Source organism: Phascolarctos cinereus, unplaced genomic scaffold (genome assembly GCF_003287225.1).
Source record: "Phascolarctos cinereus isolate Bilbo 61053 unplaced genomic scaffold, phaCin_HiC Scaffold_725;HRSCAF=1366, whole genome shotgun sequence".
Taxonomy (NCBI): domain Eukaryota; kingdom Metazoa; phylum Chordata; class Mammalia; order Diprotodontia; family Phascolarctidae; genus Phascolarctos; species Phascolarctos cinereus.
This window is the reverse complement of record NW_027556097.1, coordinates 500,780-523,691: the sequence shown is the minus strand read 5'-3', so window position 1 is coordinate 523,691 and position 22,912 is coordinate 500,780. Positions and strand designations below refer to the sequence as shown.

General features: G+C 36.8%; 1 protein-coding gene and 1 pseudogene across 1 annotated transcript in view; both read right to left on the bottom strand.

Moving 5' to 3' along the window:
* Window positions 1-18,223, bottom strand: part of LOC110202010 (cytoplasmic dynein 1 light intermediate chain 2-like) — a 49,170-nt pseudogene extending 30,947 nt beyond the window's left edge.
* The window catches only part of EPHA6 (EPH receptor A6), a 1,178,244-nt gene that overhangs the window by 793,694 nt on the left and 361,638 nt on the right, over window positions 1-22,912 (bottom strand). The gene's annotated exons all lie outside the window — the stretch shown is intronic.

Below are 22,912 nucleotides of genomic sequence, written 5' to 3'. Positions count from 1 at the left end.
TATGTTTTGACCTTCTTTGTCACCAAAGTAAGATCATACAGTCTGCTCTTTTTGTGCTGCTTGCTCGTGATCCCAGCCAATTACTTAAGTTTTAAACTCTTTATTAAGGTAAGAGTCTGATTCCAATTTGGAGAATGTATTGTTCCAAGCTATGGGGCTGTGTACAGCTGTTTTCAGAGATACTTGTAGGGACCTGTACATTTTCAGTTCTTCCAAGGTGGTATGATAAGGGGCAAGGTGTTTACAACTTTCCTGGCCTATGCTCTGGTGTATTAGTGACCACAAGCACTCCTTTCTCTCCTGGAACTGTAAGGAGGGTTTCGTCTTCACAACCACTAAAAGCTCCACCATGCAAGTGCTCCTCCTCACCCCAGAACAGCCGCCCAGTACTGTGACCCAGATGCAAGCACAGGCAAAGCAAGAGATTCCTGCCTCAGCACTGGCAAAGAGATCCCTGCAATCCTTCTCTGATCAGCCACCCAATTCCTCCCTCAGTCTGTGGGCCTGAAGCTCAGGAGGCAGCTGCTGCCCCTGGGCCATGCTATCCAGGAACTGGAGCTGAGACCCTGTGTTTCTCTCTCAGCATCACAGAAACAGTCTTTTCCCACTGACCTTCTCAGTTGTCTTTGGCGTTGATTAGTTGAGAAGTCTGGAAACTGCCAAAGCTGCCCACAATTCAGTCCTCTGATACCGGCTCCAGGTTCAGTGCAGCCTGAATGCCCATGCCACACTGTGCTCCTCTCCCAGCCCAGCGTGATATACCTTTCTGGTCAACCATCCAGGTTATCTTAGGCTGGAAATTTGCTTCACTCTGTCTTTTTGTGGGTTCTGCTGTTTTAGAATTCTTTTTAGAGCCATTTTTTGCAGGTATTTGGAGGGGTTTAGGGGAGAGCTCAAGCAAGTCACTGCTTTCACTCTGCCATCTTGGCTCCACCCCACCCAAGGAAAGCATCTTTGTACAAGTTATAGATGTGTAGTCATGCAAAACACTTCCATAGTAGTCCTGTTGTGAAAAACTAAATGTATTTCCCTTTATCCTATCCTACCTCCCATTTATTATATTCTCTCTTTTGACCATGTCCATCCTCAGAAGTTTTTGCTTTTGATTATCCCTTCCCCCAATTTTCCCTCCCTTCTTCCAATCCCCTGCTCTCTTGTCCACTTCCCCCCTTATTGTCTTGTGCAGTAATATAGATTTCCATACCGCATTGTGTATGTTATTCCCTCCTTAAGGCAAATCGTATAAGAATAAGATACACCCATTTTCCCTCCACTGTAAAAACCTTTTCTTGTCTGTTTCATGTGAGATAACTTACCCTATTCTGCTTTTCCCTTTCTCTTTGTCCCAGTATAATCCTCTCTCTCTCCTCTTAATTTTATTTTCCGGATATCACCCCTTCATCTTTGACCCTTGCCCTCTATCTATCTATACGTACATATGATTTTTCACTGTCACTGCCCTAATACTGACAAAGGACTGATGAGTTACAAATATCATTTTTCCCTATAGAAATGTAAACAGTTCAACCTTAATAAATCTCTCATTATTTCTCTTTCCTGTTTACCTCTTCCATGCTTCACTTGAGTTTTGTATTTGAAATTCAAATTTTCAATTCAACTCTGGTCTTTTCCTCAGGAATGCTTAAAAGTCCTCTGTTCCATTGAATGACCATTTTTTACCCTGAAGGATTATACTCAGTTTTGCTGGGTAGATGATTCTTGGTTGTAGTCCTATCTCCTTTGCTTTCCAGAATATCATACTCCATGCTCTCTAGACCCTTCATGTATTGTTCGTTTTTTTTTTGTCTTCTACCTCTCTCATTTGACTTTTAAAATCCTTCTTGAGCTCTTCTAAGAAGTCTGTTTGGGCTTCAGACCCAGGTCATATTCCCTTTTGAGGTTCCAGTAGTGGGTTTGCTGACAATGTTGTCCTCTTTAGAATTTCTGCCTTGATCTTCAGTCTTCCCATAATAAGACTCTATCGTACATTTCTTTTTGCTAATGGTATTTGCTTATTTCCTGCTCTTTAAAGAGATTGGACTTTCCTGATGGGGAGCAGAGGGCACTGACCCAAGATTCTTGTGTTAGGAGTCTAGGGCCTTGGTCAACGACTTTGTGTGCTGCTGGGGCCTCCAATGTTGACAGTTGGAGGCTGTAGGATTCTGGTAGATTACCTGGTGTTGGGATGGAAACAGCAGTACTGGAACTCTAGGGGTAGGATTGGGTAGTGTGGCTCCTGGAGAATTCCTGCTCACCCAGGCCTTTCCTTCTTTTTGCTTTCTTCAACTCTTTTCAGATGGATCTTGTAGGGTGTTTATCCACCTGGGACCCCTTGGAGTGCTGCTTCCCTTAGTTTTGCTGAGGCATGGGGAAAGCCAGTTGCTGTAGAATACTGAGGCACCTTGTGGTTTTCTAAGCTGGTTCTATTTGTTCCCCTACCCTCAATGAGGCACTTGGGGTCCAGGTGTTGGTTTTTGCCTGCTCCACCACCTGGGCTTCAGGATCTCCTCTTGGTATGGTGAAGTAGGGCTTTCCATTAGCTTACTGGGATGCCTCCCATTCTGTACTGCTCTCCTTCCTCCAGGGTAAGAGAGGCCTTTCCAGTTAATTCCTGAAGCTACCTAGGCTACTAGACTGCTGCACACCATCTTTCTTCCAGTTCAGCTGTTCCAGGGTTTTTCCTGGGATGATATTTTCTGGTCTTTCAGGGGTTAATAAAGGAGGGTAAGAGAGAGACTCACCTCCTACTCCGACATCTTGGCTCCCCCTATGTGCCTCTTCTTATGACCTTTTCCCAGAATTTGCTACTATGTTGTTCCATACCCCTTCATTACCAAGTCCAATATTCCTTAACTATGGAATCATTTTAATTTCTGGCCCCTGCCTTGCTCACTAAACCCCTTAGGGACAAATTATTTTGGTATAACTTCGCTGAGCTTAACTGTTTTCTGCCTGTGGTCACATTGTTTTGTAGGTTGTCATGTTCTCCTTCCAACCATCAGTTTTAACCCCAAACAAAACAATCCTTACTTGTGCTTCAACTTAGTAATTGCCTAACAAAATATCTGTCTTGCTTATAGGGTTTAAATCTAATAAACTCTAACAGGATTCATGATTTTATATTTCCCTTAAAGCCTAATTTTATTGTCTTCCCCCAAGCTCATCTTTTAGCAAAGTAAGATCATTTGAGTAGAATCTTCTACCTAATCTACTTGGAGACAGGCAGGTCAATCTAATTCTGATCCAGTCTCTCCTGTCTTTGTTCAGATAGAAAATATGTAGGCAAAAGTGGATTCCAGTAATGAAAATTTTATATATATCTATATATCTCTATCTCTATCTCTATCTCTATCTCTATCTCTATCTCTATCTCTATCTCTATCTCTATCTCTATCTCTATCTCTATCTCTATCTCTATCTCTATCTCTATCTATCTATCTATCTATCTATCTATCTATCTATCTATCTATCTGTCTATCTATCTGTCTATCTATCACAGTCATTTAAATATGTTCACAGATTTGCCCCATCAGCTATGACAAAAAAAATAGAGAAAAAGAAAAATTATAAAGTTTCTATTTAAATTTTGTTTTAAAAAGGAGCATCTTTGAGTTACTTAACTTACGTGTAAAAATTAGTCTTAAATCTTAAAATGATAAATAATAACAATTTGATTATATTAAGTACTAAACAACTTATCTAGATTGTAATGTATATTATAGTGTATGTCAGAATAGTATTTTCAAGTTTATCATATATTTTGATAAGAGAGTTAACAATGTCATCTCAAAAATTCTGTATTAGTAGTTTCTATAACACTCATCTTTCTGTGCTCCAAAGTATATAAGAATTGCCTATAAATATATCAAGTTTATCTGATAAAAAATTATGCAAAGAACAGACTACACATTTTCTTCAGCATACTCTATCTTTAAATCTCATTGTTTATTGTTTTTTTTTAATTAGCAAATATTAAGCAAACATTTGAATAATAGCACAAAGTTTAGCCTTAAAGGTTCATGTCCAATAAGGCTTGTCTCTTGAGTATTGTAAAATAATATAAGATTCCTTGATAAGTCCATTTAGAGATAACTCCATCAAGGCATAAAAGAGAGATAGATGTTCTCAGCAAGTGTTCACCGCTGTTTTAAGGGACATCCCGATGTACAAGGTCCAAATGGAAGAAATATTTCCTATATGTGAAGAAGTTCTCCAGATTTGCAAATGTCATTTCACTGATTACAACAAGACACAGACATTATAGGGCTTCCTCAATACCTTCACAGATTGTTCTAAAGAGATTGACCTAAATAATCGATTGAAAATAATAAGTAAAAAAATAATTTATTGCCTAGACCATGGCCTTCTGTTGGATTGATAATCTGTTGAATATATCTATCTATCTACCTACCTATCTATCTATCTATCTATCTATCTATCTATCTATCTATATCTGATCAAGTTATCTGGGTCCTAAAATGTTCTTCTGCATCTGTATATACATGCATGTGCATGCGCACACACACCCACACCCACACACCCACACACAGAGTGTGTATATGTATATGAAGTATATATTTATACATATAGTATGTGCATATGTATGTGTGTATGAATAACTTGAATATATATTATACACACACACACACACACACACAGAGACACATGGATAAATCTTCCTCTGTGTGAACAACTTTATCAGGCATATATGGGATTAGATTTGAACATATGCCTTCTTGACTCCAGGCCCATGCTCTACTCACTATGGTACCTGGTAGTATAATATCTATGTCATTCAGAGATTTCGGAAAGTTTTGGAGAAAGGAGACCCATGTTTCAAGAAAAGGAAGAGAATAGATTTTCTAGTTTGACTTCTATTCTAGGGGAAATTATACAACAGATCATTAAAGAAAAGCTAAGTGATTATCTAAAAATGGAAACAATTATGAAGAAAGCATGGCTTCATCAAGAATGAGTCATGACAGACTAACGTAATTTCCTTTTTTCTTTTCTTTGACAGTACGGCTTCAGTGGTAAATCTGGGGAATGCCATAGACACAGCTTACCTAGATTTTTAGAGGAGAATTTTAAAAAGCATTTGATGCTATTTTTGTAGAAAAGATGGAGAGAAATGGGATTGGTGATTGCACAATTTGATAAAATGAAGTAGATTCAGAACTTGTTGAAGGACCAGACACAAAGAGTAGTCACTGTTAACTTCTAAGGAATCTCCAGGGGAATATCCCAGGAATCTGTGCGTGGTCCTGTGCTATTTGATTTTTCTTTACATCAGTGACTTGTTTGAATTATAAATGAATGACAGAGCATTTATTAATTTCTTAATATGTGCAAAGAATTATGCTAAAATGTTGACAAAAGAAAGAGAAAAGCAAGACAGTCCATATTCTCTAGGAACTCACATTCTAAAATAGGGAGACAACAGATAAAGTTTGGATGAGCCACATGGGAAAGACCAGTGTTCCTTATGGTCCAGGAGCAAGACACATGGCAAAGTGTACTCTTTGGTGAAATTTCCATGAATAGAACTATATCTGTTTCTGATGCTGAACTGTTTGACAGTGCCAGTGGTTTTGGTAGTAATAACTTTCTTCTCTAATTTTAGTGCTACACCACCCATTTATCCTATTGCCAAATCAAGTCTCTACAAAAGTTGTTTCCCTGACTGACAGTTGGAGGGCAAGGCATTGAAAGGGAGCCAGATATAGAACTTGTAGTCTCAGGTGGTCTAATTCCAGTGAAATACTAAAATAAAAGATGTGCTGAGCAGGTTCATTCTAAATTTGATTAAAAGCTTGATGAAGTCAGGACTTCTTTATTTTTCATCTTTGTATTGCTAGTCCAGTGTAACTAGGTTTTCAAGTCAGTATTTATAACATATACTAATTGGTACAGAATATGTACTCCATGCTTTGTGCCAATGAGGAGAGCAGAGGTGAGGTTCAGGAATATCAAGTAATCATTCTGTACCAAAGAAGAGTCTTATGCAAACTGACTCTAATACAGAATAAACCCTTAATAAATGTTTGCCGAGTTGAACAAATAATGTTTTACATATAGTAGGTGCTTAATAAATGTTTGTTAAGTTGAATTGAGTAGTATTTATTTTTTTAAATTTTTTAAAAAAATTTTATTAATTTATTTTGATTTATCAACAATCACTTCGATATGATTTTGAGTTGAAAATTTTTCTGCCCCTTCCTCCCCCACCCTCCCCAAGACGTGCACAATCTGATATAGGCTTTACATTTACATTCCATTAACATATTTCACATTAGTGAAGTTGTAAGTAAAAATTGAAACCGATACGAGGAACCACCAGAAAGATGAAACAAAACTCAACTTTCATAGTTCTTTCTTTGGATGTGGACAGCATTTTCCATCCCAAGACCTCTGGAGATGTCTTAAATCCTCGTAATGCTGAGAAGGGTTCAGTTTAACAATATAGTAATCTCATAACGTGGCTGTTATTGTGTACAAAGTCCTCTTGGTTTTGCTCACTTCACTCAGCATCAGACCATATAAGTCTTTCCAGGTTTTTCTGAAGTCAGCCTGTTCATCATTTCTTATAGCACAATAGTATTCCATTACATTCATATACCACAACTTGCTCAGCCATTCCCCAATTGATGGGCATCCTCTCAATTTCCAATTCTTTGCCACCACAAAAGAGCTGCTATGAATATTTTTGTACATGGGGCTTTTCCCATTTGTTTGATCTCTTTGGGATATAGCCCTAGAAGTGCTATTGCTGGATCAAAGGGTATGCACATTTTTGTAGCCCTTTGGGCATAGTTCCAAATTGTTCTCCAAATGGTTGGATCATTTCACAACTCCACCAACAATGTATTAGTGTTCCAATTTTCCCACATCTTCTCCAACATTTATCATTTTCCTGTTTTGTCATGTTGGCCAATCTGATATGTGATGTGGTACCTCAGAGTTGTTTTGATTTGCATTTCTCTAATCAATAACGATTTAGAGCATTTTTTCATATGACTATAGATGGCTTTAATTTCTTCATCTGAGAACTGTCTTTCATATCCTTTGACCATTTATCAATTGGGGAATGGCTTGTATTCTTATAAATTTGTCTTAATTCTCTATATGTTTTAGAAATGAGGTCTTTATCAGAGAGACTGGTTGTAAAAATTCTTTCCCAATTTTCTACCTTCCTTCTAATCTTAGTTGCATTGGCTTTATTTGTGCAAAGCCTTTTCAATTTAATGTAATCAAAATTATCCATTTTGCTTTTCATAATGTTCTCTATCTCCTGTTTAGTCATGAAATCTTCTGTTCTCCCTGGATCTAATAGGTGAACTATTTCTTGTTCTCCCAGTTTACTTATGGTATCGGCTTTTATATCTAAGTCATGAACCCATTTTGACCTTATTTTGGTATATGGTGTGAGATTTGGATCTATGCCTAGTTTCTGCCATACTCTTTTCCAGTTTTCCCAGCAGTTTTTTTCAAAGAGTGGGTTCTTATCCCAGAAGCTGAGGTCTTTGGGTTTATCAAATAATAGATTACTATAGTCATAGTGTCTTGCATATTTAACCTCTTTCACTGATCCACCTCCCTATTTCTTAGCCCATACCAAGCAGTTTTGATGATTGCTGCTTTATAATGCAATTTAAGATCTGGAATTGCTGGGCTGTCTTCCCCTGCATTTCTTTTCATTAGGTCCCTTGATATTCTGGACCTTTTGTTTTTTCAAATGAGTCTTGTTATTATTTCTTCTAACTCTATAAAGTAATTTCTTGGTAGTTTGATTGGTATGGCATTGAATAAGTAAATTAGCTTAGGTAGGATTGCCATTTTTGTTATATTAGCTCGGCCTACCCATGAGCAACTGATGTTTTCCCAATTATTTAGCTCTTATTTTATTTGTGTGAAAAGTGCTTTGTAATTGTGTTCATAGAGTTCCTGTGCTTGTTTCAGTAGGTAGACTTCTAAATATTTCATAATGTCTACAGTAAGTTTCAATGGGATTTTTCTTTCTATGTTTTCCTGTTGGGCTTTGTTGGGAATATATAGAAATACTGATGATTTATGTGGGTTTATTTTTTAGCCTACAGCTTTGCTAAATTTGTTTATTATTTCAAGTAATTTTTTACTTGGTTCTCTAGGATTCTGTAAGTATATCATCATGTCATCTGCAAAGAGTGATAGCTTGTTTCTTCTTTGCCTATTCTAATGCCTTTAATTTATTTTTCTTCTCTTATTGCTAAAACTAACATTTCCAGTACAATATTGAATAACTGTGGTGATAATGGACATCCTTTTTTCACCCCTGATCTTATTGGAAATGTTTCTACTTTTGTCCCCATGACATATTAACCTTGCTGAAGGTTTTAGATAAACGCTATTTATTATTTTAAGGAAGCTTCCATTTATACCTATGCTTCCTATTGTTTATCAAAAGCTTTTTCTGCATTTGTTGAGATGATCATGTGGTTTCTGTTGGTTTTGGTGTTCATATGCTCAATGATGCTGATAGTTATTATAATAGTGAACCGACTCTGCATTCCTGGTATAAATCCTACCTGGTTATAGTGTATTATTCTTGTGATAAGTTGTTGCAATCTACTTGCTAGTATTTTCTTTAAAATTTTTTCATCTATATTCATTAGAGAAATTGGTCTGTAATTTTCTTTCTCTATTTTGACTCTTCCTGGTTTAGGTATCAACACCATATTTGTATCATAAAAAGAATTTGGTAAGATTCCTTTTTCACCTATTTTCCCAAATAGTCTATATAGTATTGGAATTAATTGTTCTTTAAATGTTAGATAGAATTCGCCTGTAAATCTGGCACAGATTTTTTCCTAGGGAGCTCATCAATGGTGTTCAATTTTTTTTCTGAGATGAGGCTATTTAAGTATTTTACTTTCTCTTCTATTAATCTGGGCAATGTAAATTTTTATAAATATGTATCCATTTCACTAAGATTGTCAAATTTGTTCACCTATAGTTGGGCAAAATAATTCCTAATTCTTGTTTTAATTTCCTCTTCCTTGGCTGTAGCTTTGCCCTTTTCATTGTTGAAACTAGTAATTTGGTTTTCTTCTTTCTTTTTTAAATTAAATTATCCAAAGGTTCATTTATTTTATTGGTTTTTTCATAAAACCAGCTCTTAGTTTTATTTATTAGTTGTATAGTTTTATTAATCTCAATTTTATTAGTTTTTCTTTTGGTTTTCTATATTTCTAATTTGTATTTAGTTGAGGATTAATTTGTCTTTTTCTAGTTTTTTTTAGTTGTATGCCCAATTCATTAATCTCCTCTTTTATTTTATTTATGTAAGCATTTAGAGATATAAAACTTCCCTAAGAACTGCTTTGCTGCATCCCATAAGTTTTGTATGTTGTCTCTTATTGTCATTCTCTTGAATGAAATTATTGATTGTTTCTATGATTTTTGTTTGACCCAATCATTTTTAGGATTAGATTATTAGTTTTTAATTATTTTAGTCTATCTTTCCATGGACCTTTATTACATATAATTTTTATTTCTTCATGATCTGAAAAGGATGCATTTAATATTTCTGCATTGGATTGTGAGGTTTTTATGCCCTAGTACATGGTCAATTTTTGTGTATGTGCCATGTACTGCGGAGAAAAAAGTATATTCCTTTCTATCCCCATTCAGTTTTCTCCTAACTTTTCTAATGTTCTATTCACCTCCTTAACTTCTTTCTTGTTTATTTTCTGGTTAGATTTATCTAGTGCCAAGAGGTGGAGGTTGAGGTCCCTCACTAGTATAGCTTTGCTGTCTATTTCTTTCTGTAACTCCCTGAACTTTTCCTGTAAGAATTTGGATGCTATACCATTTGGTGCATATATGTTTAGTAATGATATTACTTCATTGTCTATGGTGCCTTTTAGCACGATGGAGTTTCCTTCCTTATCTCTTTTGAACAGATCTATTTTTGCTTTTGCTGTGTCTGAGATCAGCATTGCTACCCCTGCTGTTTTTACTTCAGCTGAAGCATAACATAGTCTGCTCCAGCCTTTTACCTTTACCCTGTGTGTGTCACTCTTTTTCAAATGTGTTTCCTGTAAACAATATATTCTAGGATTGTGGCTTTTAATTCATTCCGCAATCTGCTTCCGTTTTACGAGAGAGTTCATCCCATTCACATTCACAGTTATGATTATTATCTGTGTCTTTTTCTCCATGATTTCCCCCCATTCATGCTTTTCTTTCTCCTTTTTCCTTTTCCCTCTTCATTAGTGTTTTGTTTTTGACCACTGCCTCCTTCACTCCCTCCCCTCTTTTATTATCCCTTTTCCTTTTCTTCCCCTTTACTTTTACTGCTTCTTCCCTCCGTTCTTTCCCGCCTCCATTTTCTTTCCCCTTTTGACTCCTACTGCCTATAGGGCAAGTGAGATTTCTATACATACCTGATTATATTATGCCCCTTTTGAGCCAAATCTGATGAGAGTAAGGTTCAAACAATGCTCCCTGCTCCCTTCTTTTCCTCTGCTGTAATAGGATTTTGTGTATTTTCCTGTAATGTAATTTACCTTTGTCTGCCTCCTCCTTTCTCAGTACATTTTCTAAGATCAGATTGATCCACTTATTTGGATCCGTTTAATGCACTTGATCAGTTTTTTTTTATCGTTACATCAAAGTCAACTAATATCCACCCTTTTTATGTATACTCCTTTAGCAAGGTGTAATAACAATGCAGTTCTCAAGAGTTGCAAGCGTCATATTCCCTTGCAGGGGTTTAAACAGCCCCCTCCCCTTATTAACAACATATTATATCTTTCTGTCCCATTTACCTTTTTATGTCCTTCTTGAGTCCTGTTCTTGAAGGTCAAATTTTTTGTTGACCTCTGGTCTTTTTATCAGGAAAGTTTGGAAGTCCCCTATTTCATTGAATATCCATCTCCCCCCTTGAAAAATCATGCTAATTTTTGCTGGGTACTTGATCCTTGGCTGCATTCCAGGCTCCTTTGCCTTAAGGAATATAATTTTCCATGCCCTGCGGTCTTTAATGTTGAAGCTGAAAGGTCCTATGTAATCCTCACTGTGGTTCCATGATATTTAAATTGTTTCTTTGTGGCTCCTTGCAGCACTTTCTCTTTCATCTGGTTATTTAGGAATTTTGCTGTTATAATCCATGGCATTGTCAATTTGGGATCTCTTTCATGTGGTGATCGGTGGATTTTTTCTACGGTTATTTTCCCTTCTGGTTCTAGGACTTCTGGGCAGTTTTCCTTTATGATTTCCTGAAAGATACTGTCCAGGATCTTTTTTTCATCATGATTTTCAGGCAGTCCAATAATTTTTAAATTGTCTCTCCTGAGTCGATTTTCCAGGTCCGTTGTTTTACTAATGAGGTATTTTACGTTTTCATCTATTTTTTCAGTTTTTTGGTTTCTGTTTGACTGAGTCTTGCTCTCTCATAGAGACATTAGTTTCCATTTGTTCAATACTAGTTTTATCAGATTGTTGTCTTCTGTTAGTTTTTGTTCTTCCTTCTTCAATTGTCCAATGGTGTTTTTTATGAGTTTGTTTTTTCAGTGTATTTTTTTCCCCAATTGGCTAATTGCATTTTTGAACGACTCTTTTACCTCTCTCATTTGACCACTAAAGTCCTTCTTGAGCTCTCCTAAGAAGGGTTTTTGGGCTTCAGACCAGTTCATATTCCCTTTTGTTCTTGCAGATGTGGGTGTGTTGACAATGTTTTCCTCTTCGGAATTTCTGTCTTGATCTTCACTCTTATCATAATATGAATGTATGGTATGTTTCTTTTACTCATGGTGTTTCTTTGTTCCTTGGCCTTTAAAGAGATTGAGCTCTCCTGCTGGGGAACAGAGGGCACTGATCCAAGCTTCTCGTTTTGGGAGCCTAGGTTTTTGTCACTGGCTTCGTGTGCTGGGGATTCTTGTGCTGGCAATTGGAGGCTGCAGGTTTCTGGCAGCTTACCTCCTGTTGGGCTTTAATCAGGAAGGGTGGACCTTTCAGTCAATTGTAGGTTGCCTGCTTTTCCTTTCCTTTAGCTTTCTTCAGCTCCTTTTACATGGGTGCTGCGGTGCTGTCTCCGTTGTTTCTGCTAATGCACTGGAAGATTCCTTTTTGGTAGAGCGTCAAGGCACCTGGTAGTATTCTGAGCTGGTTTCCATGGGTTCCCCCTGCCCTCACTGAGGCACTCTGAGGTCCAGGTGTTGGTTTTTGCCTACTCTACCAACTGGGCTTCAGTATTCCTTCACAATTGGAGGCTGCAGGGCTCTGACAGCTTACCTCGTGTTGGGTTGGAACCATGAAGGCCAGGGATTTAGGAAGCCTTTAGGTTGTTTTCTTCACCTCCTTTGAGATGAATGTGGCAGGGTACTTATCTGCTTGGGGCCCCTTGTAGTTCTGCCCCCATTATTTTTGCTGAGGCACTGGGATACCAGTTTCCTGGGCTGCTGCACTGCTGCTCGCAATCTTTCTTCTAGTTCAGCTGTTTCAGGGTTTTTTCCTGGGTGATATTTTCTGGGTTTTCAGAGGTTGATAGGTGAGAGTGAGAGTGACTACCTCTTCAGTCTGCCATCTTGGCTTCCGGCGCAGCTTCCACAATTCTCAAACCACAAATGCCAAAGACAACATAGAAGGTCATTAGGAAAAGTCCCAGCTTGGTCCCAACCCCAGTCTCAGTCCCAGCATAACCAAGGGGCTATGGCCCCTTCTAGAGCTCTCGGCCCACAGACTGAGGCGGGGGGATCAAGTGGGTGATCAGAAGGGGATTTCAGGGATCTCTTTGCTGGTGCTGAGGCAGGATTCTCTTGCTTTGCCTGTGCTTGGATCTGGATTATAGTTCTGGGTGGTGGTCCTGGGGTAGCAGGAGCACCGGCATGATGGAGATTGTAGATGTGGTACAGAGCGAATCCTCCTCATGTTTACATGGCATAAAAGAGTACTTTTTGTCACTTATAGATCAGAGTACAGGACAGGAAAGGATTATACACCTCACCCCTTATCATAACACCTTGGAAGAACTTTAAAGTAAAAAGTCCCCAACCTTAACAAAGAGTTTGTAACTCAAGTAATTGGCTGAGATCATGAGCAAATTTCACAGAAAAATGTCAGACCATAGAATCTTTTATGTGTGACAAAGAAGATCACAACATACAACCAGAAGATGACAACAAAGTCAAAACTCCTACATCCAAAGCCTCCAAGAAAAATATCAATCAGTCCCAGGCCTTGGAAGAGCTCAAGAAGAATTCTGAGAAGCAAGTAAGATAGTAGAGGAAAAACTGGGAAGAGAAATGAGAGTGATGCACGAAAATCATGAAACACTAGTCAACACCTTGCTAAAGGAGGCCCCCCAAAATACTGGAGAAAATAACACATTAATAAATAGCCTAACCCAAGTCGCAAAAGAGTTCCAAAGAGCCAATGAGGAGAGGAATGCCCTAAGAAGCAAAATTGTTGAAATGGAAAAGGAATTCCAAAAGCTCACTGAAGAAAATACTTCCTTAAAAACTAGAGTAGAGCAATTGGAATCTAGTGACTTTATGAGAAATCAAGAAACTGTAAAACAAATCAAAAAGAATGAAAAATTAGAAAATGATGTGAAATATCTCACTGGAAAAACAACTGACATGGAAAATAGATCCAGGAGAGAGAATTTAAAAATAATTAGGCTATCTGAAAGCCATGATCAAAAAAAGAGCCTAGAATATCATCTTTCAAGAAATTATCAAGGAAAACTGCCCTGATATTTTAGAACCAGAGGGCAAATAGAAATGGAAAGAATCCCCCAATCTCCTCCTGAAAGAGATCTCCAAAGGAAAACTCCTAGGAATATTGTAGCCAAATTCCAGACTTCCCAGGTCAAGGAGAAAATATCACAAGCAGCCAGAAAGAAACAATTCAAGTATTGTGGAAATACAATCAGCATAACACAGGATTAAGCAACTTCTACCCTAAGGGACCACAGGGCTTGGAATATAATATTCTGTAGGTCAAAGGAGATAGGATTACAATCAAGCACCACCCACCCAGCAAAACTGAATATAATACTTAAGGGGTAAAATGGATATCCAGGGAAATAGATGACTTTCAAGCATTGTTGATGAAGAGACCAGAGCTGAATTGAAATTTTGACTTTCAAATACCAGATGGAAGAGAAGCATGGAAAGAGAAACAGGAAAGAGAAATCATAAGGGACTTACTAAAGTTGAAATGTTTACATTCTTACAAGGAAAGATGAGAATTGTAACTCATGAGACCTTTGTCAGTATTTAGGGTAGTTGGAGGGAAAAATTGTATTTACGTCTACATAAATAGATTGATAAATAGAGGGCACAAGGTGAGTTGAAGATGAAGAGGTAATATCTGGAGAATAAAATTAAGGCTTGAGAGGATTATACTGGGACAATGAGAAAGGGAGAGGTAGAATGGGGTAAAATATCTCACATAAAAAGACAAGAAAATGCTTTCACTGTGGAGGGGAAATTGTGGAATGTGAGAGGGAATGAGTGAATCTTATTCTCATAGGTAGGATTTGGCTTAAGGAGGGAATAATATACACACTCAATTGTGCGTGGAAATCTATCTTCCTATAGGAAAATAGGTGGGGGGGAGGGGACAAGAAAGCAGGTGGATGATAGAGGGGAGGACAGATTAGGGGAGGGGGTAATCAGATGCAAACCCTTCTGAGCAGGGACAGGGTCAAAAGAGAGAATAGAATAAATGGGAGGGTGGGATAGGATGAAGAGAAATATACTTAATTTTTCACAACATGACTACTATGGAAATGTTTTGCATGACTACACATGTATAACCTGTATTGAATTGCTTGCCATCTCAATGAGCGTGGGTGGGGGAGGAGGAAGGGAGAAAATTTGGAACCCAAAGTTCTAAAAAATTTTGTTTTAAAAAATTTTGTTTTCATATGCAACTGGAAGATAAGATGTACAGGCAGTGGGGTGTAGAAATCCATCCTGCCCTACAGGAAATTTGAAGGGGAAGGAGATTAGAAAATTGGGGGAGATAGAAAGGAGGACACATTAGGGGAAGGGCAATCCAGAGTGCATGCCGTCTTGGGATTTGGGGAGGGATGAGATGGGGGGAAAATTCGGAATTCAAAATTTTGCGGAAGTGAATGTTGAAAACTAAAAATAAATTAATTAATTATAAAAAATAATAAAAAAGAGAGGAAAGAAACAGTTCCTATCCTCAAGGAATTTGTGTACTACTGAGGAAAATGGCATCTACTCAAATAAACAAACGCAAAATATATACATTGTAAAAACAAAATAACATGAAGAATATGGAGGAAAACATAGATAGCATTAGCCCAGTACATTTATTGAGCGCCTACTTTGTGCCAGGCACTGTGTTAAATGGCAAGAACACAAAGATAGAGGCAGGGTGAAGTCAAGATGGTGGAGTGAGAGCAGTGATTTGCTCTCCTCCGAACCTCTCCAAATACCTATAAAAATGGCTCTAAATAAATTCTAAAGCAGCAGAACCCACAAAAAGATAGAGTGAAACAAATTTCCAGTCAAAGGTAACCTGGATGGTTGATGGGGAAAGGTATATAGCGCTGGGCTGGGAGTGGAGCACAGTTTGGCATGGGCATGCAGGCCACAGCAAACCTGGAGTAGACTTCAGAGGACTGAATCACTGGCAGCTGTGGAGGCTTCCAGACTTCCCAACCCATGAAGGCCAAAGACAACTTAGAAGGTCAGTGGGAAAAGTCTGTTTTTGCGGTGAGAGAGAAGCTAGGTTTCAGCCCCCCAGATCCCCAGCGTTGTCTGCAGTGGTGGCTGCTTCCTGAGCTTCTGTCCCACAGACTGAGGTGGAATCAAGTGGCTGATCAGAGGGGGATTGCAGGGATCTGTTTTCCAGTGCTGAGGCAGGAATCTCTTGTTTTACCCGTGCTTGGATCAGGGTCACAGTGAATGGCGGTCCTACCATGAGGAGGAGTGCTGGCATGGTGCAGCTTGTAGTGGCAGTGAAGATGAAGTCCTCCTCACAGTTACAAGACAGAAAAGAGGGTTTGTGGTGAGTCATAGACCAGAGAACAGGCCAGGAAAGGAGTAAACACCTCGCCCCTTATCCTACATACCATCTTGGAAGAACTGAAAATTTATAGGTCCCTAGAAATATCTCTGAAAACAGCTGTACAAATCCATGAAGCTTGGGACACTATATTATGCACATTGTAAGCAGACCTTAACCTTAATAAAGAGTTTATAACACAAGTAATTGGCTGGGATCATGAGCAAACCTCTCAAGAAGTGCCAGACCATAGAATCTTTCTTTGATAACAAAGAAGATCAAAACATACAACCAGAAGACAACAAAGTCAAAACTTCTACATCCAAAGCCTCCAGGAAAAATATGAATCAGTCCCAGGCCTTGGAAGAGCTCAAGAAGGATTTTGAGAAACAAGTAAGGGTAGTAGAGGAAAAACTGGGAAGACAAATGAGAGTGATGCAAGAAAATCATGAAAAGCAAGTCAACAGCTTGCTAAAGGAGGCCCCCCAAAAATGCTGAAGAAAATAACACCTTAAAAAATAGCCTAACCCAAATGGCCAAAGAGGTCCAAAAAGCTAATGAGAAGAAGAATACCCTAAAAAAGCAAATTTGCCCAAATGGAAAATGAAGTCCAAAAGCTTACTGAAGAAAATACTTCCTTAAAAACTAGAGTAGAGCAATTGGAATCTAGTGACTTTATGAGAAATCAAGAAACTGTGAAACAAATCAAAAAGAATGAAAAATTAGAAAATGATGTGAAATATCTCACTGGAAAAACAACTGACATGGAAAATAGATCCAGGAGAGAGAATTTAAAAATAATTAGGCTATCTGAAAGCCATGATCAAAAAAAGAGCCTAGAATATCATCTTTCAAGAAATTATCAAGGAAAACTGCCCTGATATTTTAGAACCAGAAGGTAAAATAGAAATGGAAAGAATCCCCCCAATCTCCTCCTGAAAGAGATCTCCAAAGGAAAACTCCTAGGAATATTGTAGCCAAATTCCAGACTTCCCAGGTCAAGCAGAAAATATTGCAACCAGCCAGAAAGAAACAATTCAAGTATTGCGGAAACACAATCAGGATAACACAAGATTTAGCAGCTTCTACATTAAGGGATTGCAGGGCTTGTAATATGATATTTCAGGGGACAAAGGAGATAGGATTACAATCAAGAATCACCTACCCAGCAAAACTGAGTGTCATCCTTCAGGGGAAAAAGTGGTCATTCAGTGAAATAAAGGACTTTCAAGCATTCTTAATGGAAAGACCAGAGCTGAATAGCAAAGTTGACTTTCAGATACAAGACTCAAGTGGAACATGAAGAGGTAAACAGGAAAAAGAAATCATAAGAGACTATTAAGGTTGAACTGTTTACATTCCTGCATGGAAAGATGATAATTGTAACTCATGAGACCTTTTTCAGTATTAGGGTAGTTGGAGGGAAAATAGATAGAAAGACAGAAAAATTCTTTGCCCTCAATGAGCTTCTTAAGGTAAGTGATAGGATAAGAGAAAATATGTACACATAATAATGTAAGAAGGATTTGAAAACTGGCTGGCATCTGGGGATTGGTACTCGAAAGGGACAAGTTCACCCCTTTGGTTCTGGAAATGATGTGGGATTATTGTAAATTTTGAACTGGAAAGTAGACTTTGGTCTTAGAACTGAAGAAGCTAGGAGACAGCATCTTTAGCACAAGAGTTGACTAGGTAAGTTGTAAAGAACTTTTGGCATAGGAAAATTAAAAAGAAAAAGTGAAAAGGGATTGATTTCTGGAAGAAAAGGGAGAGATTGGGTCCAGCCAGCTTTAAAGTTTTCAAAACCCTTCACATACTATCTTTTTTGAGTCTCACAACAACCCTATGAGGTAGGTGCATTATTAATCTTTGGTATATCATGTGTAGTCTGAGAGCTCCAGAAGCAGCTACTGCTGATTCAGTTACTCCTGAGGCCTGCTCCTGGTTTCATAGAGCATGGTCTACACTCTTACCTAAGTGCAATAGACTTTTGCTGCTGACCTTCCAAGTTGTCTTTGGTGTCTGTGCACTGAGTGGTCTGGAAACTGCCATTGCTGCCAGTGGGTTTTCCCAGGGCTGGACTGTACTGCTCTCTCACCCTGGTGCAAAAGACCTTTCTTGTCGATCTTCCAAGTTGTCTTGTGCTAGAAATTTGTTTCACTCCATCGTTTTCTGGGTTCTGATTCTCAAAAGGCATTTGGAGGTTTTGGGGGAGAACTCAGGTGAGTCCCTCCCTTCACTCTGCCATCTTGATTCTGCTTACCTAGATTATGTTGTTAAGTATAATATGCTTGGTGAGTGTTTAAAGAAATATTTAACTTGTTCTGTATTGTAAAGAATGCTGGGTTTGGAGTTAAAGGACATGGTTTAAGCAATAAATCAAGCAACCAACATTTGCTTACCATCTGGTAAGTGCCCAATATGGGGGTGGAGGATAGAGGGAGGGGGAAGGTAAGTAATTTTACATCTTGGGCCTCAACATCTGTTTTTGTAAAATGAATTAGGGGTGGATTAAATGATTTCTAAGGTTTATCCTGTCTCTTAGTCCTTTAATCTTTGAAATATCAACAGAGTTAGCAAAGCCAAAAGCAAACAAAGCAACTTACAATAAACCACTGAGAAGTTTTGGACAAGTAAGGATCAGAGCATTTGTTAATGGTTTGTCTTTATTAGAAAAAGGAGAACCAGAACTAGTAGATATAGAGGCATAAAAAAATTAAAATATTGGAGTTTTTATTACTTTTGCCTAGTTATTACAATTCATTAAATGTTGCTCTAAGTTGCATACCATTTGAATACATTTCCAAGATGTAGTTAAATAATTTGTTAATTTAGTAAAGGTTAAAAATAGTAAAGGGATTGCCTTGCCTGCTTGCATATATATAATATATATGTAATATATATATATACATAGTATATATATATGTATATATATATGTATATATATATATATATATATATATATATATATATATATATATATATATATATATATATATATATATATATATATATATATATATGTTCCTAGGGCATAGATTCATACATAGCAGGTGCCTACTAAGTACTTTTCATTGCCTGTTTTTCTAAGGTCAAACTGTTAGTAATCAGCATCACATGGATTTGAAAATAGGTCCCCTGACTCCAAATCTAGTCTTTTTCCCCATTTAGTACTTTTATTTCACTAAACATTTAATAAAAGTATATATATATATATATATGTATATATATACACATGTATATATGTGTGTATGTGTATATATATACATATATATGTATATATATGTATATATGTGTGTATGTGTATATATACATACATATATATGTATGTATATATACACATACACACATATATACATATATATGTATATATATGTATATATGTGTGTATGTGTATATATACATACATATATATATATATATATATATATATATGTAACTTAGTAAAAACCTGCTAATTGCTAATAAATGCCTTTTCATTCATTCATTCAATAACACAGAAAGTGTTACAAACTGACTGGATCATGTATGAAATCCTTATATTCTTTCAGTTATACACACTTTAGACAAAGTTCACTCAGAGTCTAGACAATCAAAAAATCAAAAATAGATAGTATCTCTAATGTGCTGGAATTATTCCAGTACAATACTTAAAGCTTATCAAAATCAGATTCCTAATTAGCTTTTACAGCTAATATCCTAGTTTTTCCTTCAACTTACCTACTAGATCTTTCCTGATCTCAATATCCAACGTCCAATGTCTTTGTCTTTGAACAAGATGGCCCCAATGCTTGGAATGCACTCATTCTCTTCATCACCACTTCTTAAAATTTCTAGCTTCTTTCAAATCTTAGCTTAAGTCCCACATTTTAAATGGATCCTTCTCCCTGGTCTCCTCAAAACCATTATTGCTTTTTCCCTTTTCAAATTATCTCAAATTTATTTATTTGTGCATATTTTGTAAACGTCTCTCCTGCTAAAAAAGGCAAGGACTAATTTATTTTTATCTTTTTATCACCAGAATCTTGCACATAATAGGTGTTTAATAAATGTTTCTGAATTCAATTCAATTAGAATGTAATCTCACAGGATCTTAGAGTCTAAAACTGGAAGGGATTTTGCAGACCATCTAGCTCAACTGTTTCATTTCATAGACAAACAGAAGACCCAGAAGGTTAGATGACTTGTCCAATGTCACAGAAGCAGTAAATGGTAAAGATGAAATTTAAAAAGAAGTCCTCTCTTTTTCCTATATTTCCTCCACTGCACCAATCTATATCTAAGTCTATTTAATGATGGTCAACCACAAAATATAGTTTTCTACTTTTCCTACCCAATAGTAATCTGAGTAAGGCAATTGTCTTAATATTAACAGTTACTCCATATGTAATGAATACCAGCTCAATTGAAGCCACATCCTCAGGGCATGAAGAGTAGGAAGAGCCTGGTGCCTCCTCTAAAGATAGGGCTTCCTTGGCCACTCTGTAACACACACACACACACACACACACACACACACACACACACACACACACACCTCATTGTGCAAAATCAGTTTTATAGAATCCCATTATTCAATATTTTAAGTACACATATTCTTTCTACCCAGAGTGATGGTTCTTTGCTATCATGCTCTGATAATATTTTCACCTGGATATATTGAAGCATTTCAGTAATTAATTCATAAGCCTGATTATGGCATTTTAAAGCAAGTGATCAACCATAACTGCTGAATGAAAGCTGATCTCCAGTATAGGGTCATAATGCAGATATAACATTAGCTTTGAAGTCAGAAGACCTGGTTAGAATCTTTACTCTTCTACTTAGAGCAAGGCACTTTATTTGTCAGGACTATTGAGCTATTTTACAACACTGATTTTCCATAGTGACTAAGTGAGGGTCCTATGCTCTCAGGAACAAGTGATCTCTAAGATTCCTTTCTAATTCTACAAATCTATATAATATTTAGTTGATAAGGAGAGTTGAGGGAGGCACTAATTCTAAATAAGCAAATCTCCAAGAGAGAAAACTTTAGCAAAACTATAAAAAAAATGCTCCATTTTGCGCGATCAACAAATTCAGATTCTCCTGCAAGCAGCATTTTCAGACTGGTCAATTTAAAGACATGATAGTGAATGAAATAGTACAACAGTAAAAGGACAGTTAATTTAAACAGTACAATTCTGTCAGAACATTTCAGTGTCATAGAAGGAAATTTTGGACAATTGACAAAAATGAAAAAGCTTTCTGCAATGTCTGCCAGAAACAATGAAGCTGAACAGTTAGAACTGTCTTTCAAAAAGAAAGTTGAGTTGAAAGAGAAATTTCATATTTAACTTGGAATACTGCAATAATACCCAAAGAACTATCTGTTCCTAGATTGAAAGAGAGAGAGAAATAAAACATAAGAGGATGATATGAACATTTATATCAAACCGGGTGGCAGATCCCTTGAAATAGGGAAAAAAAAAACTTCCAATGATGATGAACGTATTTTATGGAGGTTTTATCACCAAAGTCCAATGCATACTCAAAGAATGTCATAGTAAGTTTTCTAGACAGAAGGATCAAAGACAAAATATTTAAAAAAAAAAGAAAGACATGAAGGAATCCTTTTAATAAAGGAATAAGCATTTTCTAACATATCAAGATATAACACTGGAGACATTAAGAAAAAAGACAAGAGAAGGAGGTAACAGAAAACTTTGTGGCTTCAAATGCTAAGTACCATTGAGGCTTTCCTTTTTTTTTTTTACTGTGTATTCTATAGGAAAAAAGAAATTTTATGTGTAGTGGATCCCAATGGATAATGTGAATTATTGAAATACGCTAAGACTATCATTCTCAAAACATTTAATATGGTGGGAGGAAGAAAGAAAATAGGGGAAATATGTTGTGAAAAGAGTAAAACCAATGGTTAGAGATTTGCTCTTAAGCCCATACTTTGTTTATATAATATTATTTGGTATTGCTGACTTACAGACTTTTGTTTTTAGCAATTGGGGTTAAGTGACTTGCCCAAAGTCACCCAGCTAGCAAATGTCAGGTGTCTAGTCTGAGGACAGTGTTCTATCCGCTGTGCCACCTAGCTGACCCCTACATACTTGTGTTTCACAATTACTCAAAGAATTGGAATAAGCAATTCTATATTTCTCACTGTATGAAGTTTATACAAGTACTTATCTAAAAGCTGTCAAAAGAAAATAAGGATTACTTCCATAAGATAGAAAGCAGATAAGGAAGGTGTGATAGGGAGAGATAATAAAAGCGAAATTTACATATGGGCCATTTACTTGTGCTCATTCATTTGTCATAAATAATTAATGTGTTAGCTTTGAAAACAGGATTGCAACTAAAGATGTCACTATTTTCTTACAGGAATGATGTATTTAAGCAGTTGTTCTAGAATTGCAACAGTCTAATAAAAAGGGACAGAATAACTGAAGAAAGGTTTATCTAAAAACCTGATTTATTTATTTTAAACTCACCAAAATTGGTTAGCTATATATTACTAAATTATACAGAACTTAAATATTAATTATACTCTAGGGAAATTAAAACTAAAGTTATTTTGTTGAGGAGAGGCATCAAAGTAGTGTGGATGGAGTATTGGACTTAAAATCAGAAAGACCTGAATGTGGATCCTGCCTCATGTAGTTATTAACTATATGATCAGGAACAAGCTACTTAATGTGTATGAGACTGACTTTCCTCACCAGTAAAAAGTGTGTATTGATGTCTGTAGTATCTACCTCATAGAACTTTCATAAGTCTTAAATGAGATAATGGATATATAATACTTTGCAAAACTTTGAGACTGAATATATGTTATTAATTTCTTTTAAAAATTCTCATTTGATACCCAAGGACATGAAACAGATTGAAA